We start from the raw sequence: 27,609 nt of genomic DNA on the forward strand, positions 1-27,609 counted from the left end.
GATGGGAAAAAACTTGCAATGAATTATACTGATTATTTCATTCACTGAACTACAATGATACAGGAGGTAACACGAAACCTATTCATTAGCCTATATTTGAAACTTTCTCAGTTTTTCAATAATTTGACAACTGACTAAATGCATAAGTATCTGAAAAATTTCATTCACCCAAAGAGAGTCGTTCAGGAACAGGATCAATATTTCTCATTGAAAAACGGTTTTCTTGTCAACGTTTAGAATTTGATTGAATTCTTCTTCAGCACTCAATATCAATGACATTTCACGACATAATTTTCATAATACATTTGCCTCTTCATTTCATTTGTCAGGAAAATAAAGGAGAAAAATACTCATTTCGATTGTATCACGAGCTTTTTTTGCAATGTTTGAACGCGTTACGTCGGTTCAAATTTTGCAACTGAATTTTAAAACAGTTACCTTCAACCGATTGAGCTGAAATTTTGCATACTCACCAGTGACGAACCACTTAGAACGACTGGTTCATGATAGCAATATCAAATGAAGAAGAATACAAAAAATAAAACATAGCGTTACACTGAATTCAATATGGCGGACCGCCCAAGATGGTGAACTGGACAAAATCAAGCATTACAGGAAAATTATCGAGGCGCTCTAAGAGCGGTGCCCCATGATATGAGTATCAGATAGAAGGGTTTGCAATATGAGGAACCACCGAAGATAAGGTATTCAATGAAAGGGTTTTCTGAAAAGTTCACGAAACCTTTTATGACGTGAAGTATTTTTTTATGTACTCCATGATATGCATATCAATTGAAATGGTTCGAAGAGAAAAAATCGAAATGGCAGATGTCGAAAAACATGTTCAGCGATAACTAAAAATTCGAAGAGAGTCCGGTTCCTGCAGAAATAAGTATTACTTACCTTTTACCAGCTCCGATAATTTTGGCTTTGAAGTCTTACAATTCAATATAATTCAACCGTTTCTTGAGTGTAGTTAGACAAAGTAGAGTCTGTGCATTATTGCAGTTGCAGTAAGTAATCCAAAACATTAATTTATTGTTAAAGGAACGTCCAAGTACATACACACAGACAATCAAGGTTATTCAAATTACACTTTGCAGCGAGCATACGGCCGCTGAACAGGGCCGCAATGAGTACAACTAAATGTTATTAACCACAACATGACGTCGCCCGGAGAAGGGACTTCTGACTACAGGAGTACCCAAGAAGCAACCCCACCTCAGACTATCACACAAAATCAACGAAATCCATCATATTCTTCAGTCGTCAACACGCCTCAGTTAACATTTCCCACGAAGTACCAGGCAATCGTTTTCAATGCAGTTGATGGGAACAAACTTGAAAAATATCTGATTTCCCTCGGATCGATAATTCAACCAAAAAATATATTATTTTCTTCAAGAATTTCGAACAATCGAATCTGTATCTATTTGTCAAGCAGAGAAATCGTGGATGAATTCATTGATACACACAATGGAATAATTATTTTTGATAATTTACAAGTGGAAGCCAGGAAACTAGTCACCCCCAGTCAGAAATTATTCCTATCCAATGTATGCCATACTATCCCTCACGATATACTGGACAAAGAACTACAAAAATATGGAATCAACCCTATGTCACTAATGTCACAAACACATCCTTAGCTTTCGATATTATACTATATATATATATATATATATATATATATATATATATATATATATATATATATATATATATCCCCACCACAAAACCCTATACCAGACTCATCGAATATTTCTATCGCAAGACACACATACGTATTTCACTAGTTCGGACTTCCATTGTCTACTATACAAAAATATTTGAAATCCCTGAAACAACTAAAAAAGAAGAATTACAAATGAATAGCTGAAAATGAGAATAATATCAACATAAATAAACCTGGAATAAAATACAAGTAAAAATAGAACAATTGAATAAATAAAAATAAAGAAAAGAATAAAGAAAAGAAAAATAAAAAGTGGAGAGATTCCAAGTCACGTTAGTTCATGACGTTTCGATTGTTAGTATCTACAATCGTCTTCGGTTGATCACTGGACTGATTCCTCCGAGAGATGACTATTTATAGGTCGTTCGAGTACTTTCACTTATCCCCGCTTTCCATTTTCCGCTTCACTGGTTCCGTGGGAGATGACCGTTTTGGCGGGAGTTGGCCATTTTTCGCTTGATGATGGGTTTCCATATGTTGCGTATTTCTACGCTAACTTGGCTGAATACGTTGTTGGACAACCCAACCTAACCTAACCTAACCCAACTCAACCCAATCCAACCCAACCCAACCCAAGAAAGCCAACCCAAGGGGGCCAACCTAACCTAACCCCCAACCCAAAGATATAGCAGACAATATACGTTTGATTTTCATACGTAATCTACCAGAAAATGCAAAACTTTATATACTATAGATTTACAACTTTGTATGGACTACAAACAAGTTTCCACCTAATTGGTCTGAAGCAATCATCATGCCCATTTTGAAATATCAGAAAACAAAACCTACTCAGAATCTTATCGACCAATTTCTCTCACGTGTGTTATGTGCAAAATCCTCGAAAAAATAATTGATAATAGTGGTATCTAGAAATGAATAATTTACTCATACCTGAACAGAGTGGATTTCGCAAAAACAGATCCACACTTGACAACCTAGTGGATGTAGCATATGACAGTGTTTGCCGCTATGGCATTATCAGAACTCGACATTTCCGAGTACGCATTAACGGTGTCATTTCATCTATGAAAACACAGCCGAACGCATTACCACAGGGATCTGTTCTCAGCGTAACACTTTTTCTTGTAGCGATCAACCAAATATTAAACAACTGCAATCAACCAGTAAGAACAAGACTCTATGGAGACGACCTTGTTTATGAAAGGTAAGAACATCCACTCGTTGCAATAAAACCTACAGAGTGCGCCAAACTCCATTAAAGATTGGTCAGACTCATTGGGACTACAATTTACTCCACAAAAAACCAAATGTATGTCTTTTTCCAAAAGGAAAACCAAGCATGAACCAGAACTGAAACTATATGCAAGCTCGCTGGAATATATTGACAATTTAAAATTCTTAGGTATGACTTTTGACCGCAAATTGAATTGGAAAACACATATCAGAAATCTGAAATCATCCTGCCAAAACGGGCTTAACCTCATAAAAACGCTGGCGAACAGAAGTTGGGGTGCAGATTACATATGCCTGATGAGAATATATAAAGCATTGATACGATCCAAAATTGACTACGGGTGTATAGTTTCTAACTCAGCTGAAGAATCAGTTTTGAGAGAACTTGATGTCATTCATAACACAGCAATCAGAATCGCCACTGGAGCATTCCGCTCCAGTCCCGTAACCAGCCTGCTTTGCGTGACCGGTGAACCCTCATTATATTACAGAAGGCAAATGCAGATCTTCCATTCTATGAAAGACTGAATAGATACCTTCATACACTCCAATTCCAATTTCCAGACACCTACCCAAGTGAAACTATTACACTTCCGCCTTGGACAGTAAAGCTACCAGATTGTAACAAATTATTTATTCGTTTCAATAAAACCGAAACAAACCAAACATTCATCATGGAAAACTTCCATCAAATAATGAGTCACTTCCAAGAATATATTCACTTATACACAGATGCTTCAAAAACAGAAAATGAAACTGCCACAGCTTTTACTACCGCGTCTGGATATAAGTCTTGCCACAAGTTCTCTAAGGCCTCCTCAGTTTTCTCGGGAGAACTAATTGCCATCCACAAAGCATTAGAATATACAAGGTCCCATGACAATGGAAAAACAGTTATCATTACAGATTCCCTTAGCGCAATGACCGCAATATCTCAACTCTATCCCTCAACTCCGATTCTCATCTTTATTAAAAAATAACTCCATCATTTCCAACAACAAAATAAAACGACTCACTTCGTATGGTTACCATCACACATGGGTATAAAGGGAAACGAAATAGCCGATCGATTAGCTAGAGATCGGACCTCAAACAAATATTCAAAGAGATGATTATCAATGCATGACAAGTTGAATGGAACCTCTCCAAATCAAAATTGGCCGAAGTGAAAAAGAACGTACTCCCTCGAAAAATATATTCCCTGGAAAGAAAACAACAAGCCATAGTCACTAGACTCCGCCTTGGAAACACCCGCATCATACACTCCCACCTGATCGATAAAACCCAAGAACCAACCTGCGAAATATGCCACTGCCCCCTAACATTGCACATATTTTAATTTAAATCATATTAGATTAATTGTATCTATTCATTCACATTTTTATATTTACTATGACATCTAATATGCCGTCTCTAATAACCTGAATGGTTATTATTATTTAAATAAAAAAAAAATCCAAAATTCAATCATAAGTAAAAATCACTTTAGCATTTCAGCATTGTGAATAAAATTTTGTATTGTCCTATAAATGGGTAACTGATGGACAATGAAACTCTTACTTTTATTAATATTATTTTTGTTATTATTGTATCATGTGAATTATCTAATGTGATAAATAGATGGTTTTGATTTGATTCAAAGTAATTTTTTTTAGAGCTGATAAATGAAAGCTTGCATTTAAAAATGTATTTTTACTATTAATTGATTCGGAATGAATTGGAATATACCATTTCAAAGCCATCGGTATCTGTTCTAAGGTTGACACTATGCTATTGAACAATATGTATCATTTCGCTGAGAAGCCTGTCGGATACTAGGGTTGGACATCTTCATTGGTCGGATTTTCAGAATAAATTAAATATATACAGGCTGATTCACGGTGGATGGCACATTAGACGTTTCTGGTGAACCAGACAACGGATCACTTTGAAAATTTAATGGAGGGCATATTCGGACATTCTCTAGCCAACTAAAATATTTTCGACAATGCGGTGTTGCCGCTTCTATTAGAAAGCAGTAGCAACTTTGATTTTTCAAATGGAACACTCTGTATATAATATTATTTTTGGAATCTCCAACAATTGCCCGACAACTTTTTTTGATATTTCCCTATACCTTTCTGTTACCGTTTTCGAAATAAAAATTAATTTCAATTTTTTTCTTCGAAAATCATGACTTCTAAAAATGCCGATATCTTTTAGTTAAGAAGTACTATGATATCGAAATTTGGTTTGGAGTTAGGTGATACTTGGACACTTCCCACACGTCAGCCTAATCTCCGTTACTTCAATACAGGGTGGTAAAAAAATACAGTTTTTTCGTTTGCTTGAAAAAGTTGCTGAAATTTGATTATTTTAAATGGAACACCCTGTATATTAGCTTCGGAAAGCTGCTGAAATTTGCTTTCTTTCTATGTATATCATACCTATACCTAACTAGTCAAGTTTCGGACTTATGAACATTTATTTGTGAAAAATGTCCCTTCAGAATGGTATTTCCATTCGGTATTTGGTAAGCAGGCCATGATTACTATTTGACAGTAGCGTTGTGACATTCTCCTAATAATATCGACATTTTCGTCACTTCAGAAGTTGCAAATACCTTCAAAACGATGGAACAAAACTATTCAAACGAAGTTCTTATGAATTTGTTTATTATTTTTGGACAGTGTGACAAAATTATTAGCAGAACATGTAGAAAGTTCAATGAAATGTATCCGAATCTACCGCCAATGAACCTCAAGAAATTTATACGAATTCAGAACAATTTCAACGCATTTGGATCAATTTTAAAAGCACCAAGAAACTTGCCTCGACCCGTAACTTTCGAAGACAACCAGATTAATGTCTTAGCATATTTTCACGCATTTCCCGAGTCATCGATAAGATGTGCTGAAGAAGATTTGGGTATAAAATATTCATCGGTTCAAAGAATCTTGCGAAGACATAAAATGCATGATTATAAATTCACCAAAATTCAAGCAATGAAGCCTCAAGATCCTCAACAGAGAGTAGAATTTTGTGAAATGTTGTTGACACGCATTCAAGAAGATCCACTTTTTTTAAATAAAATTATTTGGACACGAAATTTTCGAGAGAAGGGATTTTCAATTGAAAAAATCGTCATTATTGGTCCAGTGAAAATCCTCACGTCACAAAAGAAGCCGGATTTCAAGAAAAATTTAGTTTTAATGTCTTCTGCATGTTGATGGACAACAAATTGAGGTACGTGATATACGAGGAGTCATTAACATACAGAAGCTACCTGAATATTTTGGAGAATACTGTAGACAGTTTCGTGGATAATCTGCCACTCGAAGATTATCGAAACTGTTGGTACCAACTAGACGGAGCTCCTGCACATTGCACAAGAGAAGTGAGCGCAGAACTGGATAGACTATTTGACGATCGGTGGATGAGGCGCTTGGGACCATGGAATTGGCCAGCGAGATCACCCGATCTTAATCCATTAGATTTTTATTTGTGGGGAATGTTTAAAGAAAAAGTTTACAAAATACCCGTGCGTTCGAGAGATGAATTGTTAGAAAGGATTGCCCAAACATTTGAAGATTTGGATCCCAATGAAATCAGATCTGCCACCACGAAAGCAGTCAACACCCGCATTTTAAAGTGCTTGGAAGTGAACGGCCAGCGATTCGAACATATTTTGAAATATTCCACATGATTGTTTTACTTTTTTATAATTACTCATATCAATATTTCCAATTTCAAGTTTCTTGGTGTTTTTTTAAAGTTTATCCAAACATATTGAAATTTGATTTGAAAGGGTTATATTTTTAGGAGTGATTAATTTTTTGAAATTGTTTTTATTGAAATTGTTCTGAATTCGTATAAATTTTGAGGTTCATTGGCGGTAGATTCGGATACATTTCATTGAACTTTCTACATGTTCTGCTGATAATTTTGTCACACTGTCCAAAAATAATAAACAAATTCATAAGAACTTCGTTTGAATAGTTTTGTTCCATCGTTTTGAAGGTACTTGCAACTTCTGAAGTGACGAAAATGTCGATATTATTAGGAGAATGTCACAACGCTACTGTCAAATAGTAATCATGGCCTGCTTACCAAATACCGAATGGAAATACCATTCTGAAGGGACATTTTCACAAATAAATGTTCATAAGTCCGAAACTTGACTAGTTAGGTATAGGTATGATATACATAGAAATAAAGCAAATTTCAGCAGCTTTCCGAATTTTCATTAATATATAGGGTGTTCTATTTAAAATAATCAAATTTCAGCAACTTTTTCAAGCAAACGAAAAAACTGTATTTTTTTACCACCCTGTATTGAAGTAACGGAGATTAGGCTGACGTGTGGGAAGTGTCCATGCAAGTATCACCTAACTCCAAACCAAATTTCGATATCATAGTACTTCTTAACTGAAAGATATCGGCATTTTTAGAAGTCATGATTTTCGAAGAAAAAAATTGAAATTAATTTTTATTTCGAAAACGGTAACAGATAGGTATAGGGAAATATCAAGAAAAGTTATCGAGCAATTGTTGGAGATTCCAAAAATAATATTATATACAGAGTGTTCCATTTGAAAAATCAAAGTTGCTACTGCTTTCTAATAGAAGCGGCAACACCGCATTGTCGAAAATATTTTAGTTGACTAGAGAATGTCCGAATATGCCCTCCATTAAATTTTCAAAGTGATCCTCTGGTTCACCAGAAACGTCTAATGTGCCATCCACCGTGAATCAGCCTGTATATCCATGTTCTTTCTTATTATCAGCAAGATCTGTAGTTTTCTTATTAATGAGTTGTCACTTATGCTACAACCGATTATTGATAGTAGGTTCTAACTGCACTACTCAAAACATAATAATTGAAATAAAAAAAAACTTAATCTAAATCTAATGAATTGTGGAAATTATGTCATGGAAACTCATTGTTATTGAACCCTGGAGGATTTAATATATTACAAATTGATGAAGTAACTCTATACATGAATGTGTAGATCATGCAAAGAAGTAACTTTCAGAGACAAACTGAAAGAAAGTCCTCCTGAAACAGCTACTTTCATGTAAACATCGAATTACACGAAAGAAAAAAATTCTTTCGAAACAAATACTTCTATATGAACACTGAATTATACAGAAGATACTTTTCTCTACTCACTTTGTATTTCAAACATTTGTTGTGGAATGAGAATCAGATATCATTCACATGAATGATATCTGATAAGAATCATGAATTATATCTGAAAGAATCAAAATTAGAGATAATATCACATACACGGATCAAATACCCGGAAAAACCAGTTCAGCATATATATATATATATATATATATATATATATATATATATATATATATATATATATATATATATATATATATATATATATATATATATATAAAATAAATAGATAAGTACTCTTTGATCATTCCCATATTGATTTCAATTTAAGAGCCACCGGTATACAGCTGTTTCAGCCTATTGGGCATCGTCAGTACCGGGCAGGCGGTCCTCGATTGAAGACAAAATGAGAAAAAACCAAGAAAGTACTTGATAAAAATAGCTGCGTAAACGCAAGCGAAACATAAGTGGAACCACCTATTGGTGTGACACCCAAGTCAACTTGCCAAGTTTTTATGTCAGTGTTGGTGGTTTGACCAATCAACCGACAACTGCGGTAGCAGAAATTTGGGAAGCTAACCTGAAATGCCATCGGAAAACGAATCCACATGTTTCTAGAAATGATATGAAATCTAGAAAGGTTAATGCAGTCAAGCTGCTGGAAAATAATTCCATGAAAATCAAAAAATAAATAGATAAGTACTCTTTGATCATTCCCATATTGATTTCAATTTAAGAGCCACCGGTATACAGCTGTTTCAGCCTATTGGGCATCGTCAGTACCGGGCAGGCGGTCCTCGATTGAAGACAAAATGAGAAAAAACCAAGAAAGTACTTGATAAAAATAGCTGCGTAAACGCAAGCGAAACATAAGTGGAACCACCTATTGGTGTGACACCCAAGTCAACTTGCCAAGTTTTTATGTCAGTGTTGGTGGTTTGACCAATCAACCGACAACTGCGGTAGCAGAAATTTGGGAAGCTAACCTGAAATGCCATCGGAAAACGAATCCACATGTTTCTAGAAATGATATGAAATCTAGAAAGGTTAATGCAGTCAAGCTGCTGGAAAATAATTCCATGAAAATCAAAAAATAAATAGATAAGTACTCTTTGATCATTCCCATATTGATTTCAATTTAAGAGCCACCGGTATACAGCTGTTTCAGCCTATTGGGCATCGTCAGTACCGGGCAGGCGGTCCTCGATTGAAGACAAAATGAGAAAAAACCAAGAAAGTACTTGATAAAAATAGCTGCGTAAACGCAAGCGAAACATAAGTGGATGAAATCTGAAGTTTTCACGGATAGGAATATGCTGAACTGGTTTTTCCGGGTATTTGATCCGGGTATATGATATTATCTCTAATATCATTAGAGAAATTAGAGATAATATCATATACACGGATCAAATACCCGGAAAAACCAGTTCAGCATATATATATATATATATATATATATATATATATATATAAACTCCTTTATCTATATATATATATATATATATATATATATATATTTTATAAAGCGATGGGTAGTCTTGACTGACTAGTTAAGGAGAAATACGGAATAATGTTGGGAATGCAGTCAAAATTGCTGGGCTGTTGTTTAAAGAATACTCTTTGTTATATGGTCGAGCTTTCGATAATGTTTATTCCCTTTATCAAGACATCTACTATAAATTGATAACATTGAAGCAAAATTGTAAAACAATAGATAAAAAGTACTTACTAACTTGAGGTTATATTAAAAAGTCGAAAATTTCACTGAGAAACGCAAAAAAAAAGTCCTTTTCATTATGTAGAAAAGTGTCACACATTAAAATTTTTATGGTTTAAAGAAAATATATATATAAATTTTATTCAGAAATAACATTTAGAGGATTTGAAATTTTAAATTTTATTGTAACGGCCATGCATGGCACTTACTAGTGGCGTGGTAGCAACTAGAAAGAAAGGAAACAGGAAATATCTGCAAATTGATACTTGACATTATGACATTTGAAGTTTAAAATTTGAAAATTGACAATATAACTAAACCAGGATTACCAAAAGGTATACCAAACAAGAGTGTTGACACTAGCAGTCTCAAAAAGTATCTGAAAATGGATACAGTGCTGCCAAGTACTCATAAAGGAATGAGTAACAAGACTCAACACTACCCCCAAACTCACACACTATCTGTTACTTTGGGAACCTGGGGAATCAGTTCCAATTTCAAGATATAATATATATATATATATATATATATATATATATATATATATATATATATATATATATATATATATTACTAAGGTTGATAATCTCAATCTGTTCATGTTGTTTGTATTCCTTTTGATAAAGAACATTTCTTTAAACAGCCGTTTATCTTTATCAAAAGGAATACAAACAACATGAACAAAAAGACTGAGATTAACAACCTTAGTAATATTTATAATTATATCTTGAAATTGGAACTGATTCCCCCAGGTTCCCAAAGTAACAGATAGTGTGTGAGTTTGGAGGTAGTGTTGAGTCTTGTTACTCATTCCTTTATGAGTACTTGGCAGCACTGTATCCATTTTCACATACTTTTTGAGACTGCTAGTGTAATCACTGTTGTTTGGTATACCTTTCGGTAATCCTGGTTTAGTTATATTGTCAATTTTCAAATTTTAAACTTCAAATGTCATAATGTCAAGTATCAATTTGCAGATATTTCCTGTTTCCTTTCTTTCTAGTTGCTACCACGCCACTAGTAAGTGCCATGCATGGCCGTTAAAATAAAATTTAAAATTTCAAATCCTCTAAATGTTATTTCTGAATAAAATATATATATATATATATATATATATATATATATATATATATTTTCATTAAACCATAAAAATTTTAATGTGTGACACTTTTGTAGATAATGAAAAGGACTTTTTTTTGTGTTTCTCAGTGAAATTTTCGACTTTTTAATATAACCTCAAGTTAGTAAGTATTTTTTATCTATTGTTTTACAATTTTGCTTCAATGTTATCAATTTATTGTAGATGTCTTGATAAAGGGAATAAACATTCTCGAAAGCTCGACCATATAACAAAGAGTATTCTTTAAACAACAGCCCAGCAATTTTGACTGCATCCCCAACATTATTCCGTATTTATATATATATATATATATATATATATATATATATATATATATATATATATATATATATATATGAAATCTGAAGTTTTCACGGATAGGAATATGCTGAACTGGTTTTTCCGGGTATTTGATCCGTGTATGTGATATTATCTCTAATTTCACCGACGTTTCGACAAAATCTCATTTGTCATTATCAAGGTGTGCTGTTACGTGTTCAGAAATTTGTTGACCTTGCTCAACTCACTTCTTACTATAATGGTAAAATGGTATTCGTTATGTGTTCAGAAATAGATTAGTCCATAAACCCTCTACTACCTACTATTTAAACGTTGTTGAGTTTTACCTGCGTTCTTCTTCTTCTTAGTTGACCTCATCTCCCCGTTAAGGTATTGAATATGAAATCTGAAGTTTTCACGGATAGGAGTATGCTGAACTGGTTTTTCCGGGTATTTGATCCGTGTATGTGATATTATCTCTAATTTCACCGACGTTTCGACAAAATCTCATTTGTCATTATCAAGGTGTGCTGTTACGTGTTCAGAAATTTGTTGACCTTGCTCAACTCACTCAACAACGTTTAAATAGTAGGTAGTAGAGGGTTTATGGACTAATCTATTTCTGAACACATAACGAATACCATTTTACCATTATAGTAAGAAGTGAGTTGAGCAAGGTCAACAAATTTCTGAACACGTAACAGCACACCTTGATAATGACAAATGAGATTTTGTCGAAACGTCGGTGAAATTAGAGATAATATCACATACACGGATCAAATACCCGGAAAAACCAGTTCAGCATATTCCTATCCGTGAAAACTTCAGATTTCATATTCAATACCTTAACGGGGAGATGAGGTCAACTAAGAAGAAGAAGAACGCAGGTAAAACTCAACAACGTTTAAATAGTAGGTAGTAGAGGGTTTATGGACTAATCTATTTCTGAACACATAACGAATACCATTTTACCATTATAGTAAGAAGTGAGTTGAGCAAGGTCAACAAATTTCTGAACACGTAACAGCACACCTTGATAATGACAAATGAGATTTTGTCGAAACGTCGGTGAAATTAGAGATAATATCACATACACGGATCAAATACCCGGAAAAACCAGTTCAGCATATTCCTATCCGTGAAAACTTCAGATTTCATATTCAATACCTTAACGGGGAGATGAGGTCAACTAAGAAGAAGAAGAACGCAGGTAAAACTCAACAACGTTTAAATAGTAGGTAGTAGAGGGTTTATGGACTAATCTATTTCTGAACACATAACGAATACCATTTTACCATTATAGTAAGAAGTGAGTTGAGCAAGGTCAACAAATTTCTGAACACGTAACAGCACACCTTGATAATGACAAATGAGATTTTGTCGAAACGTCGGTGAAATTAGAGATAATATCACATACACGGATCAAATACCCGGAAAAACCAGTTCAGCATATTCCTATCCGTGAAAACTTCAGATTTCATATTCAATACCTTAACGGGGAGATGAGGTCAACTAAGAAGAAGAAGAACGCAGGTAAAACTCAACAACGTTTAAATAGTAGGTAGTAGAGGGTTTATGGACTAATCTATTTCTGAACACATAACGAATACCATTTTACCATTATAGTAAGAAGTGAGTTGAGCAAGGTCAACAAATTTCTGAACACGTAACAGCACACCTTGATAATGACAAATGAGATTTTGTCGAAACGTCGGTGAAATTAGAGATAATATCACATACACGGATCAAATACCCGGAAAAACCAGTTCAGCATATTCCTATCCGTGAAAACTTCAGATTTCATATTCAATACCTTAACGGGGAGATGAGGTCAACTAAGAAGAAGAAGAACGCAGGTAAAACTCAACAACGTTTAAATAGTAGGTAGTAGAGGGTTTATGGACTAATCTATTTCTGAACACATAACGAATACCATTTTACCATTATAGTAAGAAGTGAGTTGAGCAAGGTCAACAAATTTCTGAACACGTAACAGCACACCTTGATAATGACAAATGAGATTTTGTCGAAACGTCGGTGAAATTAGAGATAATATCACATACACGGATCAAATACCCGGAAAAACCAGTTCAGCATATTCCTATCCGTGAAAACTTCAGATTTCATATTCAATACCTTAACGGGGAGATGAGGTCAACTAAGAAGAAGAAGAACGCAGGTAAAACTCAACAACGTTTAAATAGTAGGTAGTAGAGGGTTTATGGACTAATCTATTTCTGAACACATAACGAATACCATTTTACCATTATAGTAAGAAGTGAGTTGAGCAAGGTCAACAAATTTCTGAACACGTAACAGCACACCTTGATAATGACAAATGAGATTTTGTCGAAACGTCGGTGAAATTAGAGATAATATCACATACACGGATCAAATACCCGGAAAAACCAGTTCAGCATATTCCTATCCGTGAAAACTTCAGATTTCATATTCAATACCTTAACGGGGAGATGAGGTCAACTAAGAAGAAGAAGAACGCAGGTAAAACTCAACAACGTTTAAATAGTAGGTAGTAGAGGGTTTATGGACTAATCTATTTCTGAACACATAACGAATACCATTTTACCATTATAGTAAGAAGTGAGTTGAGCAAGGTCAACAAATTTCTGAACACGTAACAGCACACCTTGATAATGACAAATGAGATTTTGTCGAAACGTCGGTGAAATTAGAGATAATATCACATACACGGATCAAATACCCGGAAAAACCAGTTCAGCATATTCCTATCCGTGAAAACTTCAGATTTCATATTCAATACCTTAACGGGGAGATGAGGTCAACTAAGAAGAAGAAGAACGCAGGTAAAACTCAACAACGTTTAAATAGTAGGTAGTAGAGGGTTTATGGACTAATCTATTTCTGAACACATAACGAATACCATTTTACCATTATAGTAAGAAGTGAGTTGAGCAAGGTCAACAAATTTCTGAACACGTAACAGCACACCTTGATAATGACAAATGAGATTTTGTCGAAACGTCGGTGAAATTAGAGATAATATCACATACACGGATCAAATACCCGGAAAAACCAGTTCAGCATATATATATATATATATATATATATCAGGAAACTGCAGTAAGATTGGCTACAAGTAAAAGTGGTAAAAAACATAGAAAGTTTCTCTTCTCATTTTTCATGAATTCATAATTCAGTTTCGAATTGGAATAAGCATTTTACGAGTTAAATTTCGTGCATATTGTCCATTTGTAATTGTGACTGTACAGCAAATTCACAAAATTTGTCAATTTTAGTTTTTTGCGAATATGGACAGTCTCTGTCTGAAAAAATAGCTTTCATTGTCTCTCAAATAGGCAACTTTAGTCTACTTGAAACAACGTTGATGAAATTGACTCTCTATAAATGACTAGTTGATGATGGTATAGATAATTCATGCAAGTAGAAATTTTAGGCTATATATGAATATGATTCCAAAGTAACCGAATTTGGATTGATATATCGGGTGATGCTTTCACAAACGGTTGGTGTTTTTCGGTAGTATTGACCGTTATTCGTCCAACATTTCACAAATGCACCTTGCCAGTTTATACAGATTGATCTCTATGAACTGCTCATGTGTGTACTTTTCACTAGGGAAATGATTCCAAAGTTATAGAAATATTTCGTGTTTTCACTATATACTTGTAGATATAAGTGTTTTTGACCATTTTAAGACAATTATCAATATTTTCAACATAGACTGGGTTGGTTTTTTTGTTGCAGACCTACCTAATTCAAAATATTTTGCAGTAATATTGTATTTATAATATTATATAAATCATTTTAAATGGGAATGAAATGAAAAACCAAATTAAAAATGAAATTGTGTAAGCTGACAAAAATTTGATATACCTACCTAATAGTATAATGCTGAAGACAAAATGGAATCACTTATGTCTCGCTTGCGTGTACGCAGTTATTTTTATTGAGTATTTTTCTTGGTTTTTCATATTTTGTCTTCAATCGAGGACCACCTGCCTGGTACTAACGATGCCCAATATGCTGAAACAGCTGTCTACAGGTGGCTCTTAAATTGAAATAAATATGGGAATGATCAGGATGGTATATTTATTTATCTTTCGATTTTCATGGAATAATTTTCTAGCAGCTTGACTGCATTAACCTACAAAATGCTACAAAAAAAGCTACAAAATCTTACTATGTTTTCCCCGAAGATGATAATAAATTTTATCGAAATATTGGAATAACTTGTGTTATAAGAGTCTTCCGTTCTGCTGATCACCCAAAGATAATTCCCAAGTTTTGTTCTTATATATATATATATATATATATATATATATATATATATATATATATATATATATATATATATATATATATATATAGTGGTTTAAGATTCTGGTCATTGAAGAAGCCCACAAGAAGCCCCGAGTCTGATTGAGATACGTGGACGACACCTTCATAAAATGCAGAACTAGACACCTTCCTGAAGCACATAGCAACGTTTGTTTGAAGGTGATTGACAATGTTTCATGTTGAATTTCATTATTTGGGACTTCCGTTATCTGATATTATATGAAAATAATTTGAAATTCCTGAAATAACTAAAAAAGAAGAATAAAAAATTGAAGATGAAGAATACCATGAATTTTATTAAGCAAAAAACCTGAAACGAAATAGTAGTGAAATAAAATACAAATAAAATTGTACAAATTGAACAAAAAACCATGTTAATTCACGACGTTTCGATTGTTAGTATCCACAATCGTCTTCGATTGATGACTGGACCGATTCCTCCGTGAGCTGACTATTTATAGGTCATTTGAGTACTTTCACTTATCTCTGCCTTCCTTTTTCCGCGTCACTGGTTCAGTGGGAGATGACCGTTTGGCGGGAGTTGGCCATTTTTCGCTTGAATATGAGTTTCCCTATGTTGTGTATCTCTACGCTAGCTTGGCTGCATACATTGTTGGATAACATCAACGACGTTAGTCTTTCCATCATTTCCATAATGGAGAAGGAAGTCCACAACGATTTGCTATTCTTAAACGTATTGGTGAAGAGGACCGACACTAAATGGGAAACATCTGTATATCAAAAACCCACTCACACGGGACAGTATCTGAACCAGGAATCCAACTACCATGAATCGACTAAGAGTGGAATCATCAAGACTTTACTAGACCGTGCTTTCGGTCTCTGTAATACAAAGGAAGGACTCGAAAAGGAACTAGGCATCATCAAAAATGACCTTTAACGGAATGGTTACTCTAAAGTGAAACAGACTTCAGCTAGAAGATAGGAAGAGCTCCACAAGGAAGAGAAGCTGCCACAACCAGTACTTGTACTTCCCTACATCAGAGGATTTTCGGAAAGAAGGATTGGGTTCAAGTATAACATCACAACCTGCTTCAGATCTGGAAACACTATCCATAGCAGCTTCACGAAAACCAGGCCAGCAAACGCAGACTGCGATTCCAAGAACTGCATTTACCGGATACCCTGCGAGTGCGGAGAATCATACATCGGTGAAACTAAGAAGCCATCAAAAGTTCGCATTGCCGAGCACAAGAAACACACACAGCGAGGAGAAACCAGCAAATTAGGAATAGCAGAGCTTGTTTGGACTCATCAGCATACCATCAAATGGGCTCAAGCTAAAATTATCCACAAGGAGGAACACTGGCTTAGGAGAAAATTCAAAGAAGCCGCATATATGTTGTCTAACAACGCATTTAGCCAAGCTAGAGTAGAGATACGCAACATATGGAAACCTCTAATCAACCGGAACACAACCAACTTCCGCCAAACGGTCAGCTTCCGCTAAAACCAATGAAGGGGTGAGAGGGAAGAGGGTATTGGTGAAAGCATTCGAATGACCTATCAATAGTCAGACTTCGGAGGGATCTTTTAAATTTTTAATTCTTCTTAACAATTTTTTTTCATCTCGTATTAATAGTTCAATTTTTAATTTTTTTATCTTTTGGTTGTTACTTGTATTTCATTTCATTGTAATTCCAGTTTTTTTGCTAGATATAATTTTTATTTTTCAGTTAACCTTTTTTAATTATTCACAGATTTTTTGAGGGATTTCAAATCAATTTATATCATATCAGACAAAGGAAGTCCGAAATAATGAAATGCACCATGAAACATTGTCAACCACCTTCAAACAAACATCATCTTCAGCATATTTTCACAGCTGAATAAAAGTTGCAATGATATTGAATTATTCACTTTTGGAAATATATTCAACTTAACAGGGTATGAAAAAAGCAAAATCGACTTTTTCAGTTGTTCGTCTAAATACATCTATTTGATTTTATTTTTGGGGTTGGTTCATCGGTACGAGCCACACCTCTAGCTGCTGACTGGTTGTTCATTTCTGATACTCTCTGTTTGACTAATATTCCAATATTTCAACTAACAAAGTGAAACATTTTCCACGCCATATCGGTGTTTAACAAAGTTATGAAACACTTTTATGGCTACAATCAGTGTTACTACCGTAGTTGTCTCGTCAATTTTCTTCTTGCCGCAGAAAGAAAATGTAGCTAGCGAAAATGTTCGCTTAAGTGAATACACTGGCAGTTTAGGAAGTTGAAAGATGAAGTTATTGGTGACGGTATGCGTGTCCCAAATAACTTTATGTTAGTTTCGTGGCTCCCACTCGAATGACACTTTGAGTGGTTTCGTTCCATATTCGCTTCGAAAACACAAATAAAATGAAGTAAAGAGGTTCCTCATATACGAAGACCTGTGAATATACAACCAATTTATATGTTTTCAATATATAGACGGCTATAGTAAACAAGAAGTTAATTAATATTTCATTACTCTGTGACTTCCAAAGTAATATATATATTTATATAGTCGGGAGCTGAAATAGGGTTGAGATAAAATATAGAAGTTCAAAGTTTGTTTGAATGCGATCGACAATATTTTTTGGTGAATGCTAAAGTTTAAGGAAGCTGCATTTATGTTGATTAACGTCGCATTCAGCCATTCTAGTGTGAAAATACGCGATGGATAGATGGGAAAACGGAAAAACCTACGAATAATCTCAGAGTGTCACGAACCCTTGAGGCGCTCTCAGAGCGGTGCCTGTGCGAAAGTAGCGATTCACATTGGATTCAAATCGCTGGAGACTCAATCCATTTGGAAAAATGTTCTCAAGAAGTTTATTCCACATGAACACAGTTCTCCAGATGGAAGAGTTCCTAATCACTAGGGTTCGAGATGTACTGATCTGAACCTCAAATCGATGAGCAGCCACAATCCGTCGCGTATTTCTGATATGTACCGCTCTTGGAGGAATCGAATGTGCCAAGTCACTTGAACAGACAGACAAATCTCCAACCTTTCTTAGATATTCCAGCCCATCAATGTTGCACGTGATGTTCGCATCTACAATCAGGCGGAGCATCAAAAGTTGCTGAGGTGTGTATAGTTTTCTGGTTTGGAACAGAAGCTTTTGGGAAACAGCCTTTGCAATTCCAGCGACGTGATTGTGCCAAGACATATTAGTGTCCATTTCAACCCCCAACAAACCTATCGAAGCATAAAACGGAATTGTCTGACCTGACATTATTATATTCGATTCGGAGACATTTATCTTCTTGGATGCCTGGGTTTTTGTGGCATTGAATTGAACCTGATTACTTTCACCCCAATTCGAAATCACTTCTAAATCCTCATTGAGATATGCAACCTCCTTCTGCCGGTGAAGATGTGCCTCCGTAGCCGATGTCCTGGAATCGAAATGGAATGACGAGACAAGTGTGCTGTCACCTGAAGATGGCAATGGTTGTCAACAATCGAAACATCGTGAATTAGCTTGGTTATAAATGTTTTTTCTAATTTCATAAATATTTCGAATCATCATTTTTACGAATTTCTACTTATAGTTTGAAACTCTAGTTGTTAATATTTCACTCATAGTAGATTGTTTCCATCACACATCAGCTTTCTTATGGAAAGAAAGTTGTTTGGCTTTCACCTTTTCATCTTCATACAAAAAATTGTGAAAATCTTCCAAAGAAAGAGATAAAAATTTGTTGATAAAAAAGTCAAAGATATCCAGATCATGCATAGAGGTCACTTCCAGATACAAACTGAGAAAAAAAGACCTCCCCAAACAATAACTTTCCCATGAATATTGAATTATACGAAAATCAGTCCCAACTCAATCTCAATCAGTTTGTACTCCAAATTTTCGTTATAGTAGTTAACTAGTTTAGTGTTCCAATAATTTTTCTGAAAAAAGATTGGTTGGGTAACAGGATCTACTTTTTCTTCAAAAAACAATTTTTTTTTCACTAAATTTGAAACTAAATTTGAAACAACTGGTTTTTCAAGAAAAATTTATTTCTCTTTCGCAACCAACCTTTCTTCAGATTAGTTATAGTATTGAATCAGATATAATTCACAGAAATCTTTTGTTTTCATTTGGTTTTACATATAGTCAGTGGGCATACTTGAAGACTGGCTATAAATCAAATCATCTGAAAGAACAATTCGTTCAGGCCAGTCTCAACTTCCTACACTGCAGGTTAATGGACTGACACCTATCAGAAAACAACTACTCCCTTGGCTAATACCACGAAGGGCGTTGGATTATATCCGACAGGTGTCAGTACAGGATTCTTCACTGAAGTTACTCCTGCATATGCTGTTGGCGATACAACTGCCGCAATATATTTTCAATTATTCGAACACATTGCCGCCACACTTGCAGACCGCTCTCCTTGTGTGGTGGCAATGCTAACTTTCAATAGCCTTTCAATGGCGATGTATGATTCTCCGCACTCGCAGGGTATTCGATAAATGCAATTCTTGGAATCGCAGTCCGCGTTTGGTGGCCTGGTTTTCGTGAGGCTACTACGAATGGTGTTCCCAGATCTGAATCAGGTTCTGATGTTATACTTGGACCCAATTTTTCTTATCCTTTCCGACAATCCTCTGATGTAGGGAAGTACAAGTACTAGTTGTGGAGGCTTCTCTTCCTTGTGAGGCTCTTGCTGTCTTCTAGCTTAAGTCTGTTCCACCATCTCTTAGGAGTAACTTTTCAGTTGAATTTCATTTTTGATGATGCCTAGTTCCTTCCTGTGTTATTACCCGAAGACGATTGTGGATACTAATAATCGAAACATCGTGAAGTAACTTGGCTTGGATTCTTTTAATTTTCAATTTCCGTTTCTTGTTGATAATTTTTTTTTATCTCGTGGTAATATTTAAATTTTTTTATTTTTTGGTTGATGCTTGAATTTGTTTTCATTGTAATTTCGGTTTTTTTGCATTATAGTTATTATTATTATTATTATTTTCAACTAATCTAATTAATTTCACTGATTCTTTCAGGGATTTCAAATCATTTTATATCCTATTAGATCATGGAAGTCCGAAACATTGTCAACCACCTTCAAACATACTTTTTTCCAATTTCCACTAACTTTATCATTTTTTACGGCTGTTTTCGGTTTGTTAAACCATTCACTTGAGACTATATATAATCAAATTATTTGATTTTCTGTTTTCAAGGAAAATAGTAGTAATAGTCCCACTTTACTAGAATTTTAACAATTTTCCTAAAATAACTTTTTTTTATCAAAAGATTGAAAGTCTTGAACATTGATGCTTCATCAGCAGATATTTCTACTGAACGATTGCTGATAAATAATCAAATATCATAATGAAAATTTATCAGTATATAAACTGACATTCTTTTTATTATTTGAACGGTCAACAAGTACTTTAAAATCTTGTTTGGATCCCGTATTCTAGCCTCGGGTCATCAAACGAAAGATTTCTCCTCAATATTTTTCATTGAGTATCATCATCGTGATATTTCACTCCCAGTAAAAACAGAAAAATCTTTCGATGATTTCAGATGCGCCTCCGGTTCTAATAAACAATCGAAAACGACTCAAGTAAATGGTTCTTTATTTACTCTCCTGCATTCACGAACACAAACTCATAAACTTTATTGTATTTGCCTTCCGGATGGGGCAGGATTTACACCGACACCATCCAGAGCTATAAAATAAACACAGATAAGAGAAAAAAATCGGGGAGAGCGCGTTTCAGGATATCCCCAGTTTGGAGGATGATAAATATCGGTGCCCGATATGAGTATTGGCAGGTAATGTAACGATATTTATGTGCGGTGTGATGGGAGAGGAAGAGATTGAAAATTATTATTGAATTGGATGTTGGGCAATGAGCAACTGTATATTTTCAAATCGATTCCCTGAAATGTATTCGAAATATTACATATTTATATATTTCATCGCTTCTACTGATGTGTAGGTATAGTTTTCAACCTCTAGGTGGGTTTCCAGATATTTCAAATGAAGATCCCAGTCTTCAAATCCTCATTAGCTCCTTCGGACGATTCACTAGTTCTAGCAAAACTTTACGACTTTATGTCATTGAAAGAGGCAAATCTGCTTCATTACATATCATTACATGTTTCAATACCAGTTGGTAGTATCTAGTTGTACAAATGATTTTCCGAAATGTTATCTCTCCTAATGACAAAGTCACTTAGTGCAAAAAACGAATGATCGTATTTCATACGTATCTAGAAAAGTGCTGATGAGGATTTGGAGAATATTGTTCCAACCAGAACTCATGAAAAAAATGATAATGAAAATCATTTATTAAACTCAAGTACAAAACATTCACAAACAATTTGATCGTAGCGAAGAAAAAATATAAAATGAAAAAAAAAAAGATAATTCTAATGTAGATAATGTACTGAAAGCTAAAAAATAATTCGGAAGATCCTAGGTAGCAGTCATCACAGCACTGTTATCAGCAATCTACGGTATTGATCAGATAAAAATAGAATAAAATCGTTGGTCGTAGTATTTACGTATTTACTCATGTTATGCTACGCCCAAAGATTTTATAATTTTTATATCTGATCAATACCGTAGATTGCTGAGGGGAGTGGTGTGGTGACTGCTACGTAGGACCTTTTGAATTATTTTTCAGCTACAGCATTATTATCTGTTTCTTTCAATAAAACCGTTCATCATACATTTTTCTTACTTTTTTTATTTTCAAGTTTTTAGTTACTGATTCTGGTACTCAGTTATTCTCATTATTTTTAGTTCATTTAGTGCCTCAGTATTTGTTGCAATCTAACTCCTCAATACATACATCTGAAAGACTTCACTCGACTTACGGCCACGTATTTTTGTCCTTCTTCAAACAATTTCGAGCCCAAATACACAACAGCGTGATCTACAGTGCTGCCTTGCATTTTGTGGAGAGTGGAAGCCCATGACAAAATTAAGGGTAACATACTTCTTTCAACCGTCCCATAATTGAACTTTTCTGGAAATTGTATCGCTTTAGGGTGGATAAGATGTACGCCGCGCCGTCTCTTTCGAAGTTGATCTGGACTGACGGTACATCTGTTTCGTACATTTGAGTTCGACAAAACTGATTCCAAACAATTTCTGCAATGTAGCCGATAGCGTCGTTTACCAATCCTTTCAATACGTCAATATTTGTAGCTGCGGTTTTCTTGAATTTGCTTGTTTTTGAAAGTGTACAAGTATTCTACTAGTCAAGCCCTGTCATTTGACATCCATCTTGAGGTAGTTGTGGAAAAATATATAATCCCCCCTTTCTCTAGCTGCGGCCATTGTGGATTCACAATGATACAGAATGTATTAAATTATATCTTCAAAACAGAATATGTATACTAATATCAAATCACTCTGTCAACAGAAAGGGGGTCAAACTAAATAAATTTTACTCAAACAAAAGGGCAAGCTGAATAAAACCGTTTAACGTTCAATAAAGAAGAAATGATAATTATAATAATTCATTCTCCATTTGAGCGGAGAATACATCAAATATACTGAGACATAATCATAATCAGAAACTGAACAAAAATACATGAATAGTACATTTATTAAATCTGAAAAAAAACTCTCCAAGAGTAACAACATTCTGGATTTAAAAAGTGTTTCAAAAAGATTTTATGGAACTGTAAATCTCACAATAAATATTACTGGAGTTTTTTCCCAACACCAAATCGTTACTTATGTTTACTTAAGTAAACATAATAATATAAACATAATAAACATAATATAACTTAACATAACTTAAGTAAACATAATAATATAAACATAATAAACATAATAATATTATGAATAACGACAACGGACCAATATCAAATAGCATACTATATAGCTTGTTAAAATAATATTGTTGGGTTTACTGATTACTTCAAAAAGACACATTGTAAATATATTTAGATAGGCAATATTGTGAAACTAATTTTATATAGCTGAAAATTGTTCTATATATAGCTGTAACATTTAAACATACATAAGGACATATTGTAAATAATAGAAAGGCCAATTGTAAAATTAATTTAGGGTGGTACACTTGTATGGGTGGTATTACTGATTACCTACCTGTATGATGTACCTGATTAGTATAAGAAGCTTTAGTTTTGAGTTGAAATGTATTTTTGAAGTGGAATAAATATATTTATTTCTTTAACGTGTGTCGAATATATGCAAAGAACTGATCTTGGTGAAGTAACTATAATTTTTGTATACATACAAACAAAATTAAAAACAAATACTGAAGATGGCATTTGTAAAGTTTTGAGACTTAAAACTATTCCTGCAAGAAGTCATTTTTGAAATACTTTGTGTAATGCACTTCTGGCCAATAAAACATCTGCGGCTGAACTAGACAATCCCCAAAATTATATATCTGATGTTTATCTTGGCATGGTATGATTTTTGGAGTTGTTCATTTATCAGAACGAGTTTGCGGATACTGAATTGATATGAATATTGATTCAATTCCAATTCTTAAATTTGACAGTGACTTTTTCAGTTGGAAGGAACACTTAATTATGTGAATGCCTGAAAACTTGACATTCTGAACAATATCAATATTATTATTTTGGGTGAAACTGATTATGATTATAAAATGTTTTTAGCAATTTCAGAATCGTTTCTAAATTGAATTCTAACTATACAAATTCGAAAGGTTTGCGCTAAACCAACAAAGCTGTGTTACACTTATTTTACATTTCATGCGATTTATCTGAGATGATAAGTGAAGTATTATCATGTTGAGAAAATATTGAACTGGAAGTTTATCAGAATCATTCGAATATAATATGAAGAGAATAGGGCACAAAACTCAACCATGAGTTATATAGCGATCTTATGCTTTTGGGAGGATTTATGCTCGATAGTAGCATACTGGTTTCTTGAATTGAGGAAACTATCTGGCCACTGTTGGGGAATGCCTCTTATTCCATACCTTTTGAAAATTACCATTAAAATAACTTGATTGATACAATCGAACACCCTGCAATGATAATAAAAGATTCCACAGAATACTTGCTCTCACCAATAAAAACAACAATCATTTCATTATAATTTTCTGCTGTTTTATGGTCGATAAATTTTGAGTCACCTTTTTTATACTTTCTTAGTTTTGAGCATATCTGGAAAAAACCTGATGTTGGAGATGAGTTAACCAATTGCGCAACAGGGTATATAAGATAGTCTGATAAAGCAATATAGGGATCAAATCCACACAAAAGTTGATTTTTTTGCAATATACTACATAATGTCCTCTGACTATGGATCGGGAAATAATGATTTCAAAGGGCACTGTGTTTTGGAAACAATTTTATGTGATAGAATAACAGTAATTATTCAAAAATTTCCATAACCTCTTTCGAGTTTTCGACTGAATTACCATAATTGCGTATTTAGTATAATATTCTATTTTCTGAAGTTTGAACTCTTATTATCCAATGTATTCGCAATCTGCCATGCAGTTATCGTTTAATTTTTGAAATTTTTGCTAAGGGAGATTGTGAAATTTACTCAGAGACGGGTTGGAATACTATAACATATTCAAGATACACGTCGTTGTGAGATTCTCACTAAATGATTTCACAAAATGCAAATCTTGTTTTTCCATACAATAGCTCCTTCAGGGGTGTCTATACATTAAGTATAAACGCTTTATTTCTCATTACTTAATCAAAAAACACTTTTTTGTGAGATTTTCACCAAACACTTTCACAAAAACTAATCACCTTCTTCAGGCTTCTCTATACATTGAGTATATACATGCCTGAAGAAGCTATTGTATAGCGAAACTCGTGTTGCATTTTTGTGAAATTGTTCAGTAAAAATCTCGTGATGGAGTGTTCAAAAAAGTAATTGGGGGCAAAGTTGATGTCTTGAAATTGAGACAAACTGACCAGTCCTCGTTTTCCAACCATAATCAAAACTCTGCACCTACACATATTGAAAAAAATTGACTGATGATCTGGGATAGAACAACAAAGGATATGTTTTTGTTTGTTATACTGGTAAATATTTTAACGATTTTTAATAGTGTTTTAGGAGAAAAGAAGTTCAAGAAGTAGAGAGCCAAATAGATTTATTTCCCAAATAATCTCATCTTATACTTTACATGAAAATATTTTCATGAAGTTTGTTCTTGATAGAGAGAATATTTGAAATTGTAGGAAACAGACTATCGTTAGGTTATCCACTTCTTTTCAATTATCGTGCTTGATGAGAGAGTGACTAAATATATAAATTCATAATCTCGGCAGGCTTCCATGATTTAATCTGAGTACGATAAGCTGACGCACCCAGAAATATTTATTCTAGCATTATGAAGTGTGTACAGAACTTCCTTCAAAAGTAAACTCTGTTACTCCGCTTTTCATCATCATTATATCGTGAACAAAATTCAGCAGAAGTGGCTCCAACTAAAATATGACGTATTCGAAAAATACAATAGTTTTGCAAACTTTCAAGTGAAAATCTCACATTGAAGAATGTTTTTGAATACGTTTTAATCATCGAGTATCGGAAGTACTATCATATAACTAAAATATGGATTTGCCTCTGGTAGCTATTGAGGAATATTTCAATATTCTCAGAAATAAGTTGGAAAAGATTGAGGGCTCACTTACTTCTTGAACAAAATCTGATTCCTAACTCTGTTATACCAAAGGTCTATTTTTAAAATCTGATTTACTTTATTTCTTGGTGAAAATACTATATTCAGGCATTAGAGTTATTGAAACAATCTGGAAAATCACTAGAATTATTGATTCGTTGAATTGAGTCTCATTTCATTGATTGTTTGCCTATAATTGATTCTGTTGAAATCTGAAAGGACATGGGTAAATTTAGATCGATGGAGAATCGGATCAATTGAAAGAAAGAAAAAACTGGAAATTTTACTTCAAGAAGTTACTGTGCGTGATATTGAACTATGAAGTCTTCAATTGGTCGATAACTTCTACGAATTCATAAATGTAATCAATAAATGAAATATGTGATTGAAAAAAAAAATTAAATATTCAGATATTCCAAAACGTGAAAAAATATTGTTGAAAACACCCTTCGAAAATATGTTTATTCTTTTATTAAATTTTAAAAGAATACTCGTGAAATGTCAATTTGTCATATTCGATAGTCTACATAAACACATACAAAAAAACGAATATCATCAATATACAGTGTGGTCCACTAAGTGTGCAACAAATGGGAAACTTTTTTATCATCGATTTCTCAAAAAATTTCATTCTTGACAAAAGTTGGTGCATGTTCCAAAACTATACCAAGTGTACGTGAAATGACTTTATGACAAACACCATAAAGGATAGGCCAAAAAATATAAAGTTCGTTCAGGAGTAAAGTACCCTTATTTCAAAAAATACAGAAATATGTTGAAGAAATAAGCTGCTCAGATACGAAGTCATGGCCTGCTATTCAAATTTTTTTTTGTTTTGGAAAATTTTGAATTACTCCCGTACCATACATATTTTTACTATTTTGATTTAATATGTATTTGAATCAGCCACAATCAAATCAGTTTGCAGTATTTTTTATAAAATTAAAGTGTATTTGTAAAATTTACTTGGATTTGTATTTTTTTAGGTGACCGTCAACTTCATGGTTGTTGCAACGATATTTAATCCAAAATCCAATCCAAAATCTATAGCGGATAGCCATGAACAAAAAACACATACGGCCTAAAACAATACTGTAGTTTGATAGTGTGGCCTCTTGAAACTTGCCTGTAAAATGTTTAATATTTGTCCTTAATCAAAAATGCCTCGCCCAGTATTATTAACGTTAACTGAAAAGGCAGAATTAGTTTTAATCTGTGGTGATGGTTATAAAGCAATGCGCGAAGCTGCAAATATTTTCAACGAGCGGCATCCAGACAAACAAATTTGGTATGCAAGTGTGAGTAGAATTTTGAAAAATTTCAAACAGATTGGCTCACTAGAATATAAACATAATACGGAACGTACGAAACCTGTATGCACAGAAGAAAACCAGCTTGACGTACTTCAAGCAGTAGTAGAAAATCCTAGAAGGTCCACCCAAGAAATTAGTGATTATACCGGCATAAAAAAAACCTCTATGAAGCGTATT

The sequence above is a fragment of the Leptinotarsa decemlineata genome, unplaced genomic scaffold (assembly GCF_025532065.1).
Source record: "Leptinotarsa decemlineata unplaced genomic scaffold, Ldec_3_MD MMD2_tig00001019_RagTag_RagTag, whole genome shotgun sequence".
Taxonomy (NCBI): Eukaryota; Metazoa; Arthropoda; class Insecta; order Coleoptera; family Chrysomelidae; genus Leptinotarsa; species Leptinotarsa decemlineata.